Source organism: Gorilla gorilla, chromosome 7, assembly GCF_029281585.2.
Source record: "Gorilla gorilla gorilla isolate KB3781 chromosome 7, NHGRI_mGorGor1-v2.1_pri, whole genome shotgun sequence".
NCBI classification, from domain to species: Eukaryota; Metazoa; Chordata; class Mammalia; order Primates; family Hominidae; genus Gorilla; species Gorilla gorilla.
This window is the reverse complement of record NC_073231.2, coordinates 6,187,633-6,200,881: the sequence shown is the minus strand read 5'-3', so window position 1 is coordinate 6,200,881 and position 13,249 is coordinate 6,187,633. Positions and strand designations below refer to the sequence as shown.

General features: G+C 57.1%; 1 protein-coding gene across 4 annotated transcripts in view; it reads right to left on the bottom strand.

Annotated features, from left to right (window-relative positions):
* The window catches only part of ARHGEF10 (Rho guanine nucleotide exchange factor 10), a 134,696-nt gene extending 121,650 nt beyond the window's left edge, over positions 1–13,046 (bottom strand). The window contains exons 1-2 of one of the 4 annotated variants that reach the window (XM_055349691.2): positions 12,911–12,947; positions 12,520–12,562 (exon numbers count right to left, since the gene is read on the bottom strand). The gene's annotated coding sequence lies outside the window, so the exon portion shown is untranslated. Of the gene's footprint in view, positions 1–12,519; positions 12,563–12,910 lie in introns of those variants that run through there. The other 3 variants (XM_004046572.5, XM_004046571.5, XM_063709017.1) reach the window with 3 other exon arrangements.
* Between the last annotated feature and the right edge of the window lie 203 nt (positions 13,047–13,249).

Below are 13,249 nucleotides of genomic sequence, written 5' to 3'. Positions count from 1 at the left end.
CCAACGGAAAGATGAACAAGACTGGGCATTACTCCTTTTTATGCCTGGCCCTTTTTAAGGGAGACAGCTCACACTTCACCCAGCACCTACCATGGCGTCTGCCTGCATCAGCTCTGTAAGTCTGCAGGGCAGCCCTGTGCAGAAAGCATGCCCCCGACCGTCCTGTGGCTCCGCACAGCGCACAGCAGCCCCTGGCTCTACAGCTGGGAAGCAACTGTCAGATTCTGGCCCAGGCCTTGCCCTACCACCGGCATCCTGACCCATACACAAGTCTCAGGCAGAATGCAAACTCCAAAAATTTCCTTCCAAATTAGTGTCCCTTAAAAACTGCATTCCTAAGAAGGAAAATTTCTATGAGGCTGTATCAGTCCACTTTCACGCTGCTGATAAAGATGTATCTGAGACTGGAAACAAGAGCTTTAATTGGACTTACAGTTCCACACGGCTGGGGAAGCCTCAGAATCATCGTGGGAGGTGAAAGGCACTTTCTTACATGGCAGCGGCAAGAGAAAATGAGGAAGAAGCAAAAGTGGAAACCCCTGATAAACCCATCAGATCTCGTGAGACTTATTCACTATCAGGAGAATAGCACGGGAAAGACCAGCCCTGATGATTCGGTTACCTCCCCCTGGGTCCCTTCCACAACACATGGGAATTCTGGGAGATACAATTCAAGTTGAGATTTGGGTGGGGACACAGCCAAACCATATCAGGGGCCGACACAGAAACCACGCCTTTGTTTCTGGACTCAGAGCTGCCTGTGCTCCCTACACAGCCCACGGCAGCATGCGCTTCTCCCCCCACAGCCTGTTCCCCCAACTCAGACCTGCTGTGAGAAGTATCTGTGTCCCTAGAACCTCAAGGCCACACAAAACATCCCAGCTCCCTGAAGCCCAGGGGTTTAGAGCCCGTCTTCTGCGTGCAGTCTTCCAGCGGTGTCAGCCCACGTGGCCGGCAACTCCCCATAGGTGACTCACCTGGACCTCACGGGCATCGTTTTCAGTGGTGGGGCTGGGCTGGGGCTCACTCTCCCTGCCCTGGTGCAGGTGAGATGGACCCTGGGGGCAGAGCAGAAGACTCCGCTTTCACAACACTCTATCCCCAGCAGCGTGCACCATGAGCTCATACCTGCCTGGGCTGCAGGCTTTGTTTCATGATTGCTGTCATTTTCCAATTTAAGCATCTTAATGAAAGACTTCATTGTGCATTTGGATTGTGTTTTTTTTTGGGTTTTTTTGTTTTTTTTTTCCACGACAGAGTCTTGCTCTGTCACCCAGGCTGGAATGCAGTGGCACAATCTCGGCTCACTGCAAGCTCTGCCTCCCGGGTTCACACCATTCTCCTGCCTCAGCCTCCCGAGTAGCTGGGACTTCAGGCGCCTGCCACCACGCCCGACTAATTTTTTGTATTTTTAATAGAGACAGGGTTTCACCACGTTGGCCAGGATGGTCTCGATCTCCTGAGCTCGTGATCTGCCTGCCTCGGCCTCCCATAGTGCCGGGATTACAGGTGTGAGCCACGGCGCCTGGCCTGGATTGTGGTTTTAAACAAAAAGATGATGCATTCAGTCAGAGAGGGAGCCCAGAGACACCGAGGCTGAAGGACCGTTTCCTGCCGTGTGCGTCAGGCCGCAGCCCCACCTTCTACAAGTGTTTACAGACAGCACAGCCACTGCGCTCCCTGACGCTGTTCAGCATGACTGTGGGGACACACCCGCACCTGTGCTGCAATTGTGCCGTCTGTGCCGTTCACCATGTGCCCAGGCCTGCAAAAGGAGGTCAGGGGAGCCCATCCAGCAGCAGGGTGGGAAGGACGCTGGCCGAAGACCCAGGGACGTTCCACAGGCACCTTTCCACAGTCAGTGCTTCGGGACGGCATGAGCGTGCTAGCATGAGCTGTCATGCTGACTCCTGCGTGGGAGGAAGTCACCATGACCCAGGGCCTCTACCTGGGAAACAGCTGCAGGGGCGGCAGGGCTGGAGCCTGTGCCGGGAGCCTGTCTGCATCTGCCCCAGCCCAGCACTTCCCAGCCACACAGGCCCTTGACCTGCCTGTACCCCCACGGCCTCAGCTGCACAGGGACGGCACCGACTCACAGGGCTGCCGCGTGGTTTCAGAGATGCACCTGGGGCAGGGACAGGCTCTGTGCCTGTGAAGTGCCCCGGTCTTCACTTACTGCTCAGCCCTGTCCGGCACTCGGGCCTCGAGCATCCTGGGCCCCCTGGTCGGTTTCCTATCGTCCACTCCTCCGGCCTCCATGGCCCTGCAAAGGTGGGGGCGGCAGGCTGAACCACCCACATCCTGTGTCTGTGCCACAGACTGCATGAGTGTGGGATGTCCCAGTGCCTTGTCAGACACCGGCCGGGGGCCATCAGCGCCCAGCACTCCCCGACCGAGCCGAGCTCAGAGCGTTGTGGCGGACCCGCTTGGCGAATGACGCAGGGGCCATTTCCTCCATCCTCCCACCTGGGGGTGAAGTGGCCCCGAGGACAGAGCCCGGAAGCTTGGGGCCGGGAGCCGGGTGCTGGGTGGCCGGTGTCCAAGGCTGCGCAGCCTCTGGACATCCCACCCCTGATGCACCACGGAAGCCAGGAAACCCCTGTGGCCCCGGCATTCTGCACCCAACTGATTTCACATTCATAAGGTTCCAACTCAAGACATAAATCCACGAGGGGGAAACGTAAAAGGACGCAAAGTCTACGGCAGGAGTCCTTCTGGAATGTGATGGTTAACTCAACCAAACACCGCAGCAAGCCAAACACGCCAGCCCTTTCCACTGAATGTTTCCAGAGGTCTGTGAGGACACTCAATGCTTATGGAAAGGGGATGGATGGACGGACAGAGGGAGGGAAGGAGGGAGGAAAGAGCTTCCTCTCTAAGACTCGGGAGAACCCCACTGCCCTGGGTTTGTGTGTTGTGACCATCTGGATTTGGCCTCAGAGCGCAGCTGTGACTGAGTCTCAGGGTGCATGGCACCCAGCAGCCCCTCTCTCCAGGGTCCTCCCTGGGCCTGTGTCTCCACCTCTGCCACCTTCTCACCATTACGCTCTGCTCACCTCAGACTGAGACCGTCTCGGTGGGATCTTCTCCCCTCCTCTGCACGCTCCCAGAAAAGAAAAAACAGTGAAAACAGAAGCAAATGCATTCAGTCTCGCAAGGGCTTTATAACACAGTCAGTCACGAGCTAACCGGGTCAGAATCAACCCGCCCGGGCCCCGAGCAGGTGTGACCCTCTCTGCGCCACATGCTGGTGAGGGGACAAGCAGCCCCGGACCGGCCGCCGCACTGTCCACTTACCCAGGCAGAACTGTCCGTGCCATGAGAGTCCACCCCAATGGGTGAGGGTGCCGTCCAGACAGCTGCGGGCCCCAGGCCTCTGCAGTCGCTGCAGGCAGCCCAGCCCTGCTTACCCTTCCCCAGGAGGGCTGGAGCTGCATGTGTCTGCTTGTCTCCTCTCCTCTAGTGCCCCCAAGCAGGAGTGGTCATTGGGGGGCTCCCAGCAGCCCCGACACGGCTCCCCATCAATGCTGTGTGCCGTACACTTGGGGAGCGGTCATCGTCGCAATGGAGGCTGAGGTGCACAGTGCCAGCTAAGACTCCCTCCCAAGGAAGCAGCACAGGGAGCTGGGGATGGGGGTCAGCAGCCAGGAGGGCTTCCCAAAGAAGGCAGTGGGGCCGGGATCTGCAGGAAAGGAGACTGCTTGCTGGAAAGGATTCAGGAAGCAAGCTGGGCTGGGCATGAGGGCAGCAGCGGCCTGGGGACTGCCCGGGGCCTGGCATGGACAGGGGGCTGACACAGGGCTGGGAAGAGACCAGAGAGCATGGCGAGCATCCTGGGGGTGGGGGCTTGGAGGCGGTAACAGGGCGCCAAAGAAGAGCGAGAGGCAGCCGTGAGGGCCATGGTTGGGGTGGATGCAGTGGCAGCAGCTGAAGGCCCCGGGCTGTAGCCTGCCCCTGTCTCTGCCCCTGCCTCTGCCTCTGCCTCTGTCTCTGTCTCTGTCTCTGTCTGCCTCTGTCTCTGTCTCTCTCTCTGCTTCTGTCTCTGCCTCTGTCTCTCTGCCTCTGTCTCTGCCTCTGTCTCTCTCTGCCTCTGTCTCTGTCTCTCTCTCTGCTTCTGTCTCTGCCTCTGTCTCTGCCTCTGTCTCTCTGCCTCTGTCTCTGCCTCTGTCTCTCTGCCTCTGTCTCTGCCTCTGTCTATCTCTGCCTCTGTCTCTGCCTCTGTCTATCTCTGCCTCTGTCTCTGCCTCTGTCTGTCTCTGTCTCTCTCTGCCTCTGTCTCTGCCTCTGTCTCTGTCTCTCTCTGCCTGTCTCTGTCTCTCTCTGCCTCTGTCTCTGCATCTGTCTCTGCCTCTGTCTCTGCCTGTCTCTATCTCTCTCTGTCTGTCTCTGCCTCTGTCTCTCTCTGCCTCTGTCTCTGCCTCTGCCTCTGCCTCTGTCTCTGCCTCTGCCTCTGTCTCTCTCTTCCTGTCTCTGTCTGTCTCTGCTTCTGTCTCTGCCTCTGCCACTGTCTCTCTCTGCCTCTGTCTCTGTCTCTCTCTCTGCCTCTGTCTCTGTCTCTCTCTGCCTCTGTCTCTGTCTCTGTCTCTGCTTCTGTCTCTGCCTCTGTCTCTGCCTCTGCCTCTGCCTCTGTCTCTGCCTCTGCCTCTGCCTGTCTCTCTGCCTCTGTCTCTGCCTCTGTCTCTGCCTCTGTCTCTGCCTCTGCCTCTGTCTCTGCCTCTGCCTCTGCCTCTGTCTCTGCCTCTGTCTCTGCCTCTGCCTCTGCCTGTCTCTCTGCCTCTGTCTCTGCTTCTGTCTCTGCCTCTGTCTCTGCCTCTGCCTCTGTCTCTGCTTCTGTCTCTGCCTCTGTCTCTGTCTCTGTCTCTGCTTCTGTCTCTGCCTCTGTCTCTCTGTCTCTGCCTCTGTCTCTCTCTGCCTCTGTCTCTGTCTCTGCTTCTGTCTCTGCCTCTGTCTCTGCCTCTCTCTGCCTCTGTCTCTGTCTCTCTCTCCCTCTGTCTCTGTCTCTGTCTCTGCCTCTGTCTGTCTCTGCCTCTGCCTGTCTCTCTGTCCACAGCAAGGGCAGTTGCACATGACCCTCGACACAGCCTTGGACACAACGCGCCCCCCGCCACCGCAACTCCTCTGGGCATCTACGGACGCTCCATCCCTTGGAGCCCTTGGGAGACTCACCTGGAGCAGCGTGGTGATTCGACCGCAGCTGCCCCTCAGACAGGCACCAGCAGAGGGGGGCTACAGGACCCTCTGGGTGGACTAAACCACCCTCGACCCACCGCTGCTCCTCCAGCCCCACAGTCAGGAGGAAGCACCGCATTCCACAGACTCCTGTCCCCACACCCAGTCCCCACCGGCCACACCCACAGGCTCGGGCACCACCCTCCCCTCCTGCCAACTTGCTGGTTTCCACAGGCAGCTGCGGGAAGGGAGCCTGTCCAACTCCACCCGGCCATGTGCCACCCTCCAGGGCACTCCTGACCCAGGGCCACAGCCCCATAGGATCCCATGGTGAGAATGAGAAAAAGCTGCCTGTCATCGACGTGAAAGTCAACACACTGAAAAGTGACTCCATCAGGAGCACCCTGTGCAGGTGTCCAGGAGCGAGCAGTGCACGACCCGCACAGCAGTACATGAGCCGCAGCACAGGACTCTGCAGTGGGCGCTGACACCAGCAATCCCAGCAGCACGGAGCAGCCTTCGCGTCCCAACTCGCTCACCACTCACTGTGCATGGCCCCTCCACGGCTGCCACTGTCCCTCCACGGCCGTCACACTGTCCCTCCATGGATGTCACACTGTCTCTCCACGAATGTCACACTGTCCCTCCACGGCCGTCACACTGTCCCTCCACGGATGTCACACTGTCCCTCCACGGCCGTCACATTGTCCCTCCACGGCCGTCACACTGTCCCTCCACGGCTGCCACTGTCCCTCCACGGATGTCACACTGTCCCTCCACGGCTGCCACACACTGTCCCTCCATGGATGTCCATCACCCTGTCTGCTACAACTCTCTGTCACATGGCCCCTCCGTGGCTCTCCCACACTGTCCTTCCATGGGTCTGGCCCGTGGCCCTTCCAGCCGCTCTGACACACGGAGCCTCCAAGGCTTCTTCCCATGCAGTTACCCCGCTGCCCTGGCGTTCACCAGTCCCCTGTCGCCTTCGGCCCTCCAGCCCTGGCCAACCTGCTATTCCTGGACATGCTGGGTGCACCACCTCAGGGCCGCGCAGACGCTGCTCCTCCCACTGGGAATGGGCTTCTGTGGACGTGGGCTCAGCTCATCTCTCGGCTCCACTGGCATTTCAGGCAATGACCCCATTCTCTTGGCGCCTCGCCCGCCATGGCTCCTATTCAATTTCAAATTCCCCCTCTCCGCACCCTGTAGCCCTGTGTATGCCTTATTTTTCCACCTTGTAGCCCCATGTATGCCTTATCTTTCCACAGCTTTTCATCATATTGCTTTACTTTTTAAATCATCTTTCCTAAACACAAGGATGCCAGCCCCCCAGGGCAAGCAGATGGTCTCTGCGGTTCACACCCTGCCTTGGGGTGTGAGAGCACTTAGTACTTAGCACGTGGCGGTATTCATGAAACACCTGTCTCTTAATAGGTCATTTCCAGATTTGCCAGTGCTTGTCATATGGCCGCAGGTAGATTTTCTTCATGTGCAAAGGTTGTTTCTTTTTATAGAAGTTAAATCAAGTATAAAAACTTGATTCAAAAAACACATAAGCACAAAAAGGGCACTAAACCTAAGCCAACAGAGAAAGGCCTCAAGGGACCAAGAAGGTGCTCGCAGGTGTTTGCACGGCCCCCGGAGGCTCCTGGCAGCCTGGATGCTGGACAGAAGCCATGCCCAGGAGTCAAGCGCCCATCAAGGACAGCCGCCTGGGCCCCACGGGAAATGAGCCGCCTGAGCCCCATGGGAAATGAGCCGCCTGCCACGCATGCCTGCGGATTGCAGTGGAAATCTCCCAGGATTACAGGTGCGCGCACACAGCCTCCCTCCCTTGCCTTCGTCTGATACTCCTCTTGTCACCAGGAGTCCTTGCCCTCTGGGGCCGTCTGCTCCTGCAGACAGATCGGAGCGGGGAAGTGGCTCTTTAGAGCAAGCGGGAGCTGCCTCCAAACTGCAGCCCTCTGACGGCTGGCAGAGACCACTTCGGAGCCTGCACACTGGAGAACATAACCCTCTCCTTCTTGCTACCACTACCTATGACTCGCTCCCCAGATATTTTCATCAGCTGGCAAAATGCTGCACCTTTCATTCCTTCCTATTAAATCATGGAGAAACCTGCATGTCTAAACGCCATTCCAGGAGCAGGGTGCCTGCCGCCGGCCCAGCAGCCTCCCCGGGCCTCGCTGCGCGTTCTTCCTCCGCAGACCCCGGATTCGGGACCACGAATGGAGCGCTGCGCCGCTGTGCAGCCCTTGGCACCTATGACGCTAGTTTAGACTTCAGCTGCAGCTGAAAAGTGACCTATTCTACATAACACAGGACAACAGCTTCCAGAGAGAGGAATTCTCTTCAACCCTGCTCTGCAAGAAGCGCCTCTGCTGGCTGAATGCACAGAGCCCACACAAACGACATGAAGCCACGAAGCCGCGGCTTCCATGGAGGCAGCTGGACGTGGATCAGGGCCTCTCGTGTGGGCTGCTTCCCACGGGCCTGCTGAGTCAAGTGCTTGAGAACAAAGCATGAGTCGACTTTCTTATCACTCCAGCAGCAAGCAGGCTGGCCAGGGTCAGCGGCTGCCTCCAGCCCTCAGCGGACTTCAAGCTGGCCCGGCCCACACAGGGCAACCGCCCACAGGCCTGGCCTTACCACATCCCACTGGTTCAATGCCGCTGACCCCGCCAGGCTCAGAACTGCACGCACAATGAGGAAGCCCCACCACATTCCTTCTGTCACAGCTCAGCGCTTCTCACACAAAACAGACGGAGCTTCTGAATACCAGGAGGGTCATTAACTCTGGAGCTCCCTGGGTTGTGTCTACACGGCCCACGCAGGTATCCTATCGGGACGACCCAGCTCAGGCCCGACATGAGCGCTCGGCCTGACGGGCTGGTTGGCCGCCCCCCAGGTGTGCTGGAGGCCCTGCCACCTGCTTCCTCTCCAAAGCTCGAGGACTTCCCGTCCGTGTCCGCTCAGATATGCACTGAATACCACGCTAGCTTATGTAATGCTCTTTGGACTCACTTTTCTCACGTTCCTTACAGAAAATCAGACACTGCACTGAAATCACTGCTTTATTTTCCTTTCAGAAAAAAAAATAAGCAAACGATAGAATAAAACAGTAAGTGTGCATGCCACAGTTTATCAAAATGTAATTCCTTAAAACAGTAAGTGTGCATGCCACGGTTTATCAAAATGTAATTCCTTAAAACAGTAAGTGTGCATGCCACGGTTTATCAAAATGTAATTCCTTAAAACAGTAAGTGTGCATGCCACGGTTTAACAAAATGTAATTCCTTGGCCTTTCCTCTGTAGTCCGCTCTTAATCACCCACATCAATAAGAGAGGACAAAAGTTCAAAATTCACCTTGAACACTTTGAAGTTTTCCTTTTGGTTTTTATATTCCAAAGTAAATGTCCACACTGCTTTTCCACAACATAATAACGACCACATCCAAGTGTAAGGGTCTGTTCCCCACAGCTGGACAACAAGCCACGGGCACAAAACAAAACAAAGAACGTGATCTCAGCACGGAAGCAACACCTACGACTTGCAGGAGCCTGACTCACCCTGACTCACCTGGTGCCGAAAAGGGCCTCGGCTGTCTGTAGCTATCAGTGGAGGCAGAGTGTTGAGGTATCACAACAATTCCTTCTGTTTTCTTCATTAAATCCCCACTGTGAGTCCCCAGGGACTGACAGTCATTAAGATATCGGAACCTAGAATGGCCAGGTTGGTAACTAGCACCTCTGCCAATGCCGATGTACCCAGGCCTATTCTACGCTCCTCTACCCGTGCCTGTTAACAACCTGCATGCTTCCCCATCGCTCCCTCACAAGGGCCCCCGCACCAGTCACAGCTCTGGACACCATATTTTACTTTACAAAGTTATTTCCCCTATCAGAAGGTGACCCATGGAAGAGAAAAACTTTGAACCCAAACATTTTTAAAAATATTTTACACCTTTTTCACATCATTTAACAAAAATATAAAATATCAACAACCCCCAGATAGCACTTTCTACTGGCAGGCCTGCTTTACTCTAATGATACAACAAAAAGCAGGAAATGGCAATGATGGAAGGAAAGGAATAATCCACCATTAAAAATGATCATTTTGATGGGGCATGCAGTGGCTCACGCCTGTAATCCCAGCGCTTTGGGAGGCTGAGGCAGGTGGATCACTTGAGGTCGGGAGTTCAAGACCAGCCTGGCCAACATGGCAAAACCCCTCTACTAAAAATACAAAAATTAGCCGGGCACGGTGGTGGGTGCCTATAATCCCAGCTACCTGGGAGGCAGAGGCAGGAGAATTGCTTGAACCCAGGAATCAAAGACTGCAGCAAGCCGAGATCTCTCCACTGCACTCCAGCCTGGGCAACAGAGTGAGACTCCATTTCAAAAAAAAAGATCACTTTTTCGATCAAAATTTGGAAAACTACTCACAGAAAACAAACAAACAGAACCAAAACCAAATGTCCAAACCTGACAACTATGAACAGGCTGAAGCAGAATAGGGTGGCAGATGTGGCGGAAGTGTGTGTGTATCAGGGTGGGGGCTGGTGGCAGGGCATTCTCCCTGGGCCCCTTTGCCACACCTGTCCTTACAGGTAACCCTGCCCCTCCCTAGACGGACCTGGGGCTGTGGCCCTGTCTGCAACCCAGGCAAGGACCCCTGCTGGTCACCTGCCTCTGCTCTCCCTGCCTCTCAGACCCTTGGCAGCCCCTGGGCCTGGCCCACCCCTTTCCACTGCAGAGCTCCCAGAACCTTCCAAAATTACACTCCCAGAAAGCCTGGTTAAGGGAGAGAGCTGAAGTTCTCCCTCATGAATGACTAACAGCTATGCTTCCCTTCTGTCTTATTTCACGCCACTTACCCTTCTACCCAGGCAAACTATAAACAACGCACGCATGAAACACAGATTCTCTGGGCATCTCCAGATCCGAGCTGTTCTTTACATGCTTCCTGCCACACACTGTGCAGTAAAGAATGACGGGCCTACAACAGTGCTTTCTTACATCTCACTATGACGTCTTCACATCGCTTACATAATACAACCGTCATTAGCGCATTTCCAGTTTGCTCTAATACATGCCAAACATCTTTGTTTTAAGAAGCACTTCCCCATACAACGCCTTCTAGCAACTTCGTAAGTGAGCACCCTCAAGTCCCGTGAGAAGTCTGGACTCACAGGGTCAGGGAAAAGCTTCCCCATCTCAACCCAGGTCTGTAACTCCACATCCTCCACACCACCCAATGCCTCTATCTACAACGCACACACACACACACACACACACACAAAGGGCACACACACACAAAAAGCGCACACACACAAACACACACACACGCACACACATGCACACAAACACAAACACATACACAAAGACACACGCACACGTATGCACACACAAACTGCAGAGGAAAGGCAGCACACCAAAGCACCCAGAAGACAAATGTGGTTACATCTGGAAGTCAAGCATCAACTTTTAAAAACATAAAAAGCTATTTTGAATAACTTTTAACTTCACTTCACCCCCAACTGTCTACAACTAATGAATTACAAATAGCACCTTATACAAATGACTTTTCTTAATGCTGAGAAATCCTGGAGGTCTCATCTGACTATAAAAAGTTACGCATCCGTAACTGCCGATGTTGGCTGCTAAAGCCAGCAAATAAATGCTGTGAGAGACAGACAGGGACAAAGTGTGTTTTTAAAAATACACAAGGTGTAAACCTGAGTAATCATCTCTCTTTTCGAATAAAAATTATTTTCTATAAAGCAGGTGTTCAAAACATATTATTAATCAGCAGCAGTGAAATTGTTCCTCCTTGCAGCATTCCACCCATATGGACATTAAGTCACTCCTGCACAGAATCTAGAATACTGACCAGTCCGTACTCAGGTCATATGGTTAACCAGAGAAAAGAATTAAAACCCGTTACATCTTGAGTCAATGAGAATTTTTACTTGCAGCCAAAGTTAGTGACTGGAATCAATATCAGACAGCAGCAAGTTCGTCTACTGCTGCCTGGGAACATGACCTCCTGGACACAGTCGGGAGGGGTACTCAGACCTCACCTTCAGTGCCCAGGGGCCCATGGAGGGGGAGTGGGGCTGGGACAGGTGGGCAGGGCACCTGTGGACCTAGGGCAGTTTCCTCAGAATCTACCTTGGCTTCTTGGGCACCAGCGGGCTGTGGGGTGCAGGGGAACAGGTGGAGTATGGGGGGGACAGCTGGGGTGCGAGGGACAGCTGGGGTGCAGGGTAAACAGGTGGGGTGTAGGGGGACAGGTGAGGTGCAGGGGACAGGTGGGGTTCAGGGGGACAGGTGGGGTGCCGGAGGACAGGTGAGGTGCAGGGGACAGGTGGGGTTCAGGGAGACAGGTGGGGTGCAAGGGGGCAGGTGGGGTGCAGGGGGAAAGGTGAGGTGCAGGGGGGACAGGTGGGATGTGGGGGACAGGTGGGGTGCAGGGGGACAGGTGAGGTGTGAGGAGACAGGTGGGGTGAGGGGAACAGGTGTGGTGCGGGGGGACAGGTGGGGTGCGAGGGGAACAGGTGGGGTGCGAGGGGAACAGGTGGGGTGCGGGGGGACAGGTGAGGTGCAGGGGGACAGGTGGAGTGCGGGTGAACAGGTGGGGTGGGGGGGACAGGTGGAGTGCAGGTGAACAGGTGGGGGTGCAGGGTGAACAGGTGGGGTGTGGGGGGACAGCTGGGGTGCAGGGTAAACAGGTGGGGTGTGGGGGAACAGGTGGGGTGTGGGGAGGACAGGTGGGGTGCAGGGGAGACAGGTGGGGTGCAGGGGGAACAGGTGGGGTGCAGGGGGACAGGTGGAGTGTGGGGGGACAGGTGGGGTACAGGAGACAGGTGGTGTGCAGGGGGAACAGGTGGGGTGCAGGATAAACAGGTAGGGTGCAGGGGGACAGGTGGGGTGCGGGGGAACAGGTGGGGTGTGGGGGGGACAGCTGCGGTGCGGGGGACAGCTGGGGTGCAGGGTAAACAGGTGAGGTACAGGGGGAACAGGTGAGATGTGGGGTACAGGTGGGGTGCAGGGGGAACAGGTGGGGTGCGAGGGGACAGGTGGGGTGCAGGGGGACAGGTGGGGTGTGGGGGGACAGGTGGGATACAGGAGACAGGTGGGGTGCAGGGGGAACAGGTGGGGTGCAGGATAAACAGGTGGGGTGCAGGGGGACAGGTGGGGTGCGGGGGGACAGCTGGGGTGCGGGGAACTGGTGGAGTGCAGAGTGAACAGGGGGTGCTGAGGGACAGGCGGGGTACACGGGGTGCGGGGAACTGGTGGGGTAGGGGGACAGGTAGGGTGCGGGGGAAAGACGTCGGCTTTCCTTACACCGGTCCTTCTCTCCATCCTGAGGCGGACCGCATTCTTCTCCCTTTACCGGAAAATCTAAGTTACTGCACTACCCCCAGGCGCAGCCCGCTCGCCCCTCGGGCTCCTTCCGCCGACCGGAGTTCGCTCCTGCCCCTGGGGCCAGGGATCCCTCCTCCCCCCGCCCAGGCCCGCGCCGTTATCCTGAGCGGCCGGGGGCGCCGCGGAAGGGGGAGCTGCTCGCGGGGTGGGGGGTCTCAGCCCCTTCCCTGAAACATCCGCGCAGGGGGTCGGGGGCGCAGCCACCTCCGGGTGGGACCCAGCGATTTCGGGGGAGCCGGGCAGAAGTGCAACTCTCAAAGGAAACCAGAAGCCCGCGAGGGGACCCACGGTCCGCGGGGCCCGCACTCACCTCGGCGGCCAGGACGCGACCCGCAGTCCCCTGCTGTTCCCCGCCGTCCCCCGCTGTTCCCCGCCGTCCCCCGCGTCCCCAGCGACCCGGTCCGTCCCGGATCGCGCGCCCGCCGGCTGCAGGGATGCGCCCAGCCCCTCCCGCCCGGACGGCTTGCTCCACCCACCACGCTGTCATTGGCGGGCCCAGACCGTTCCGGGCGCCCATTGGCCGCAGCGCCTGCCGGTTTCTCGGCAGCGCCCTGCCCTCGCGCCCGCGCATTCCTTCGAGGCCACGTGGCCGCCCGCGCCCCCTCCCGCTGCCCAACGCCCGGCCCAGGCTGCGCACGCGTGGGAGGGG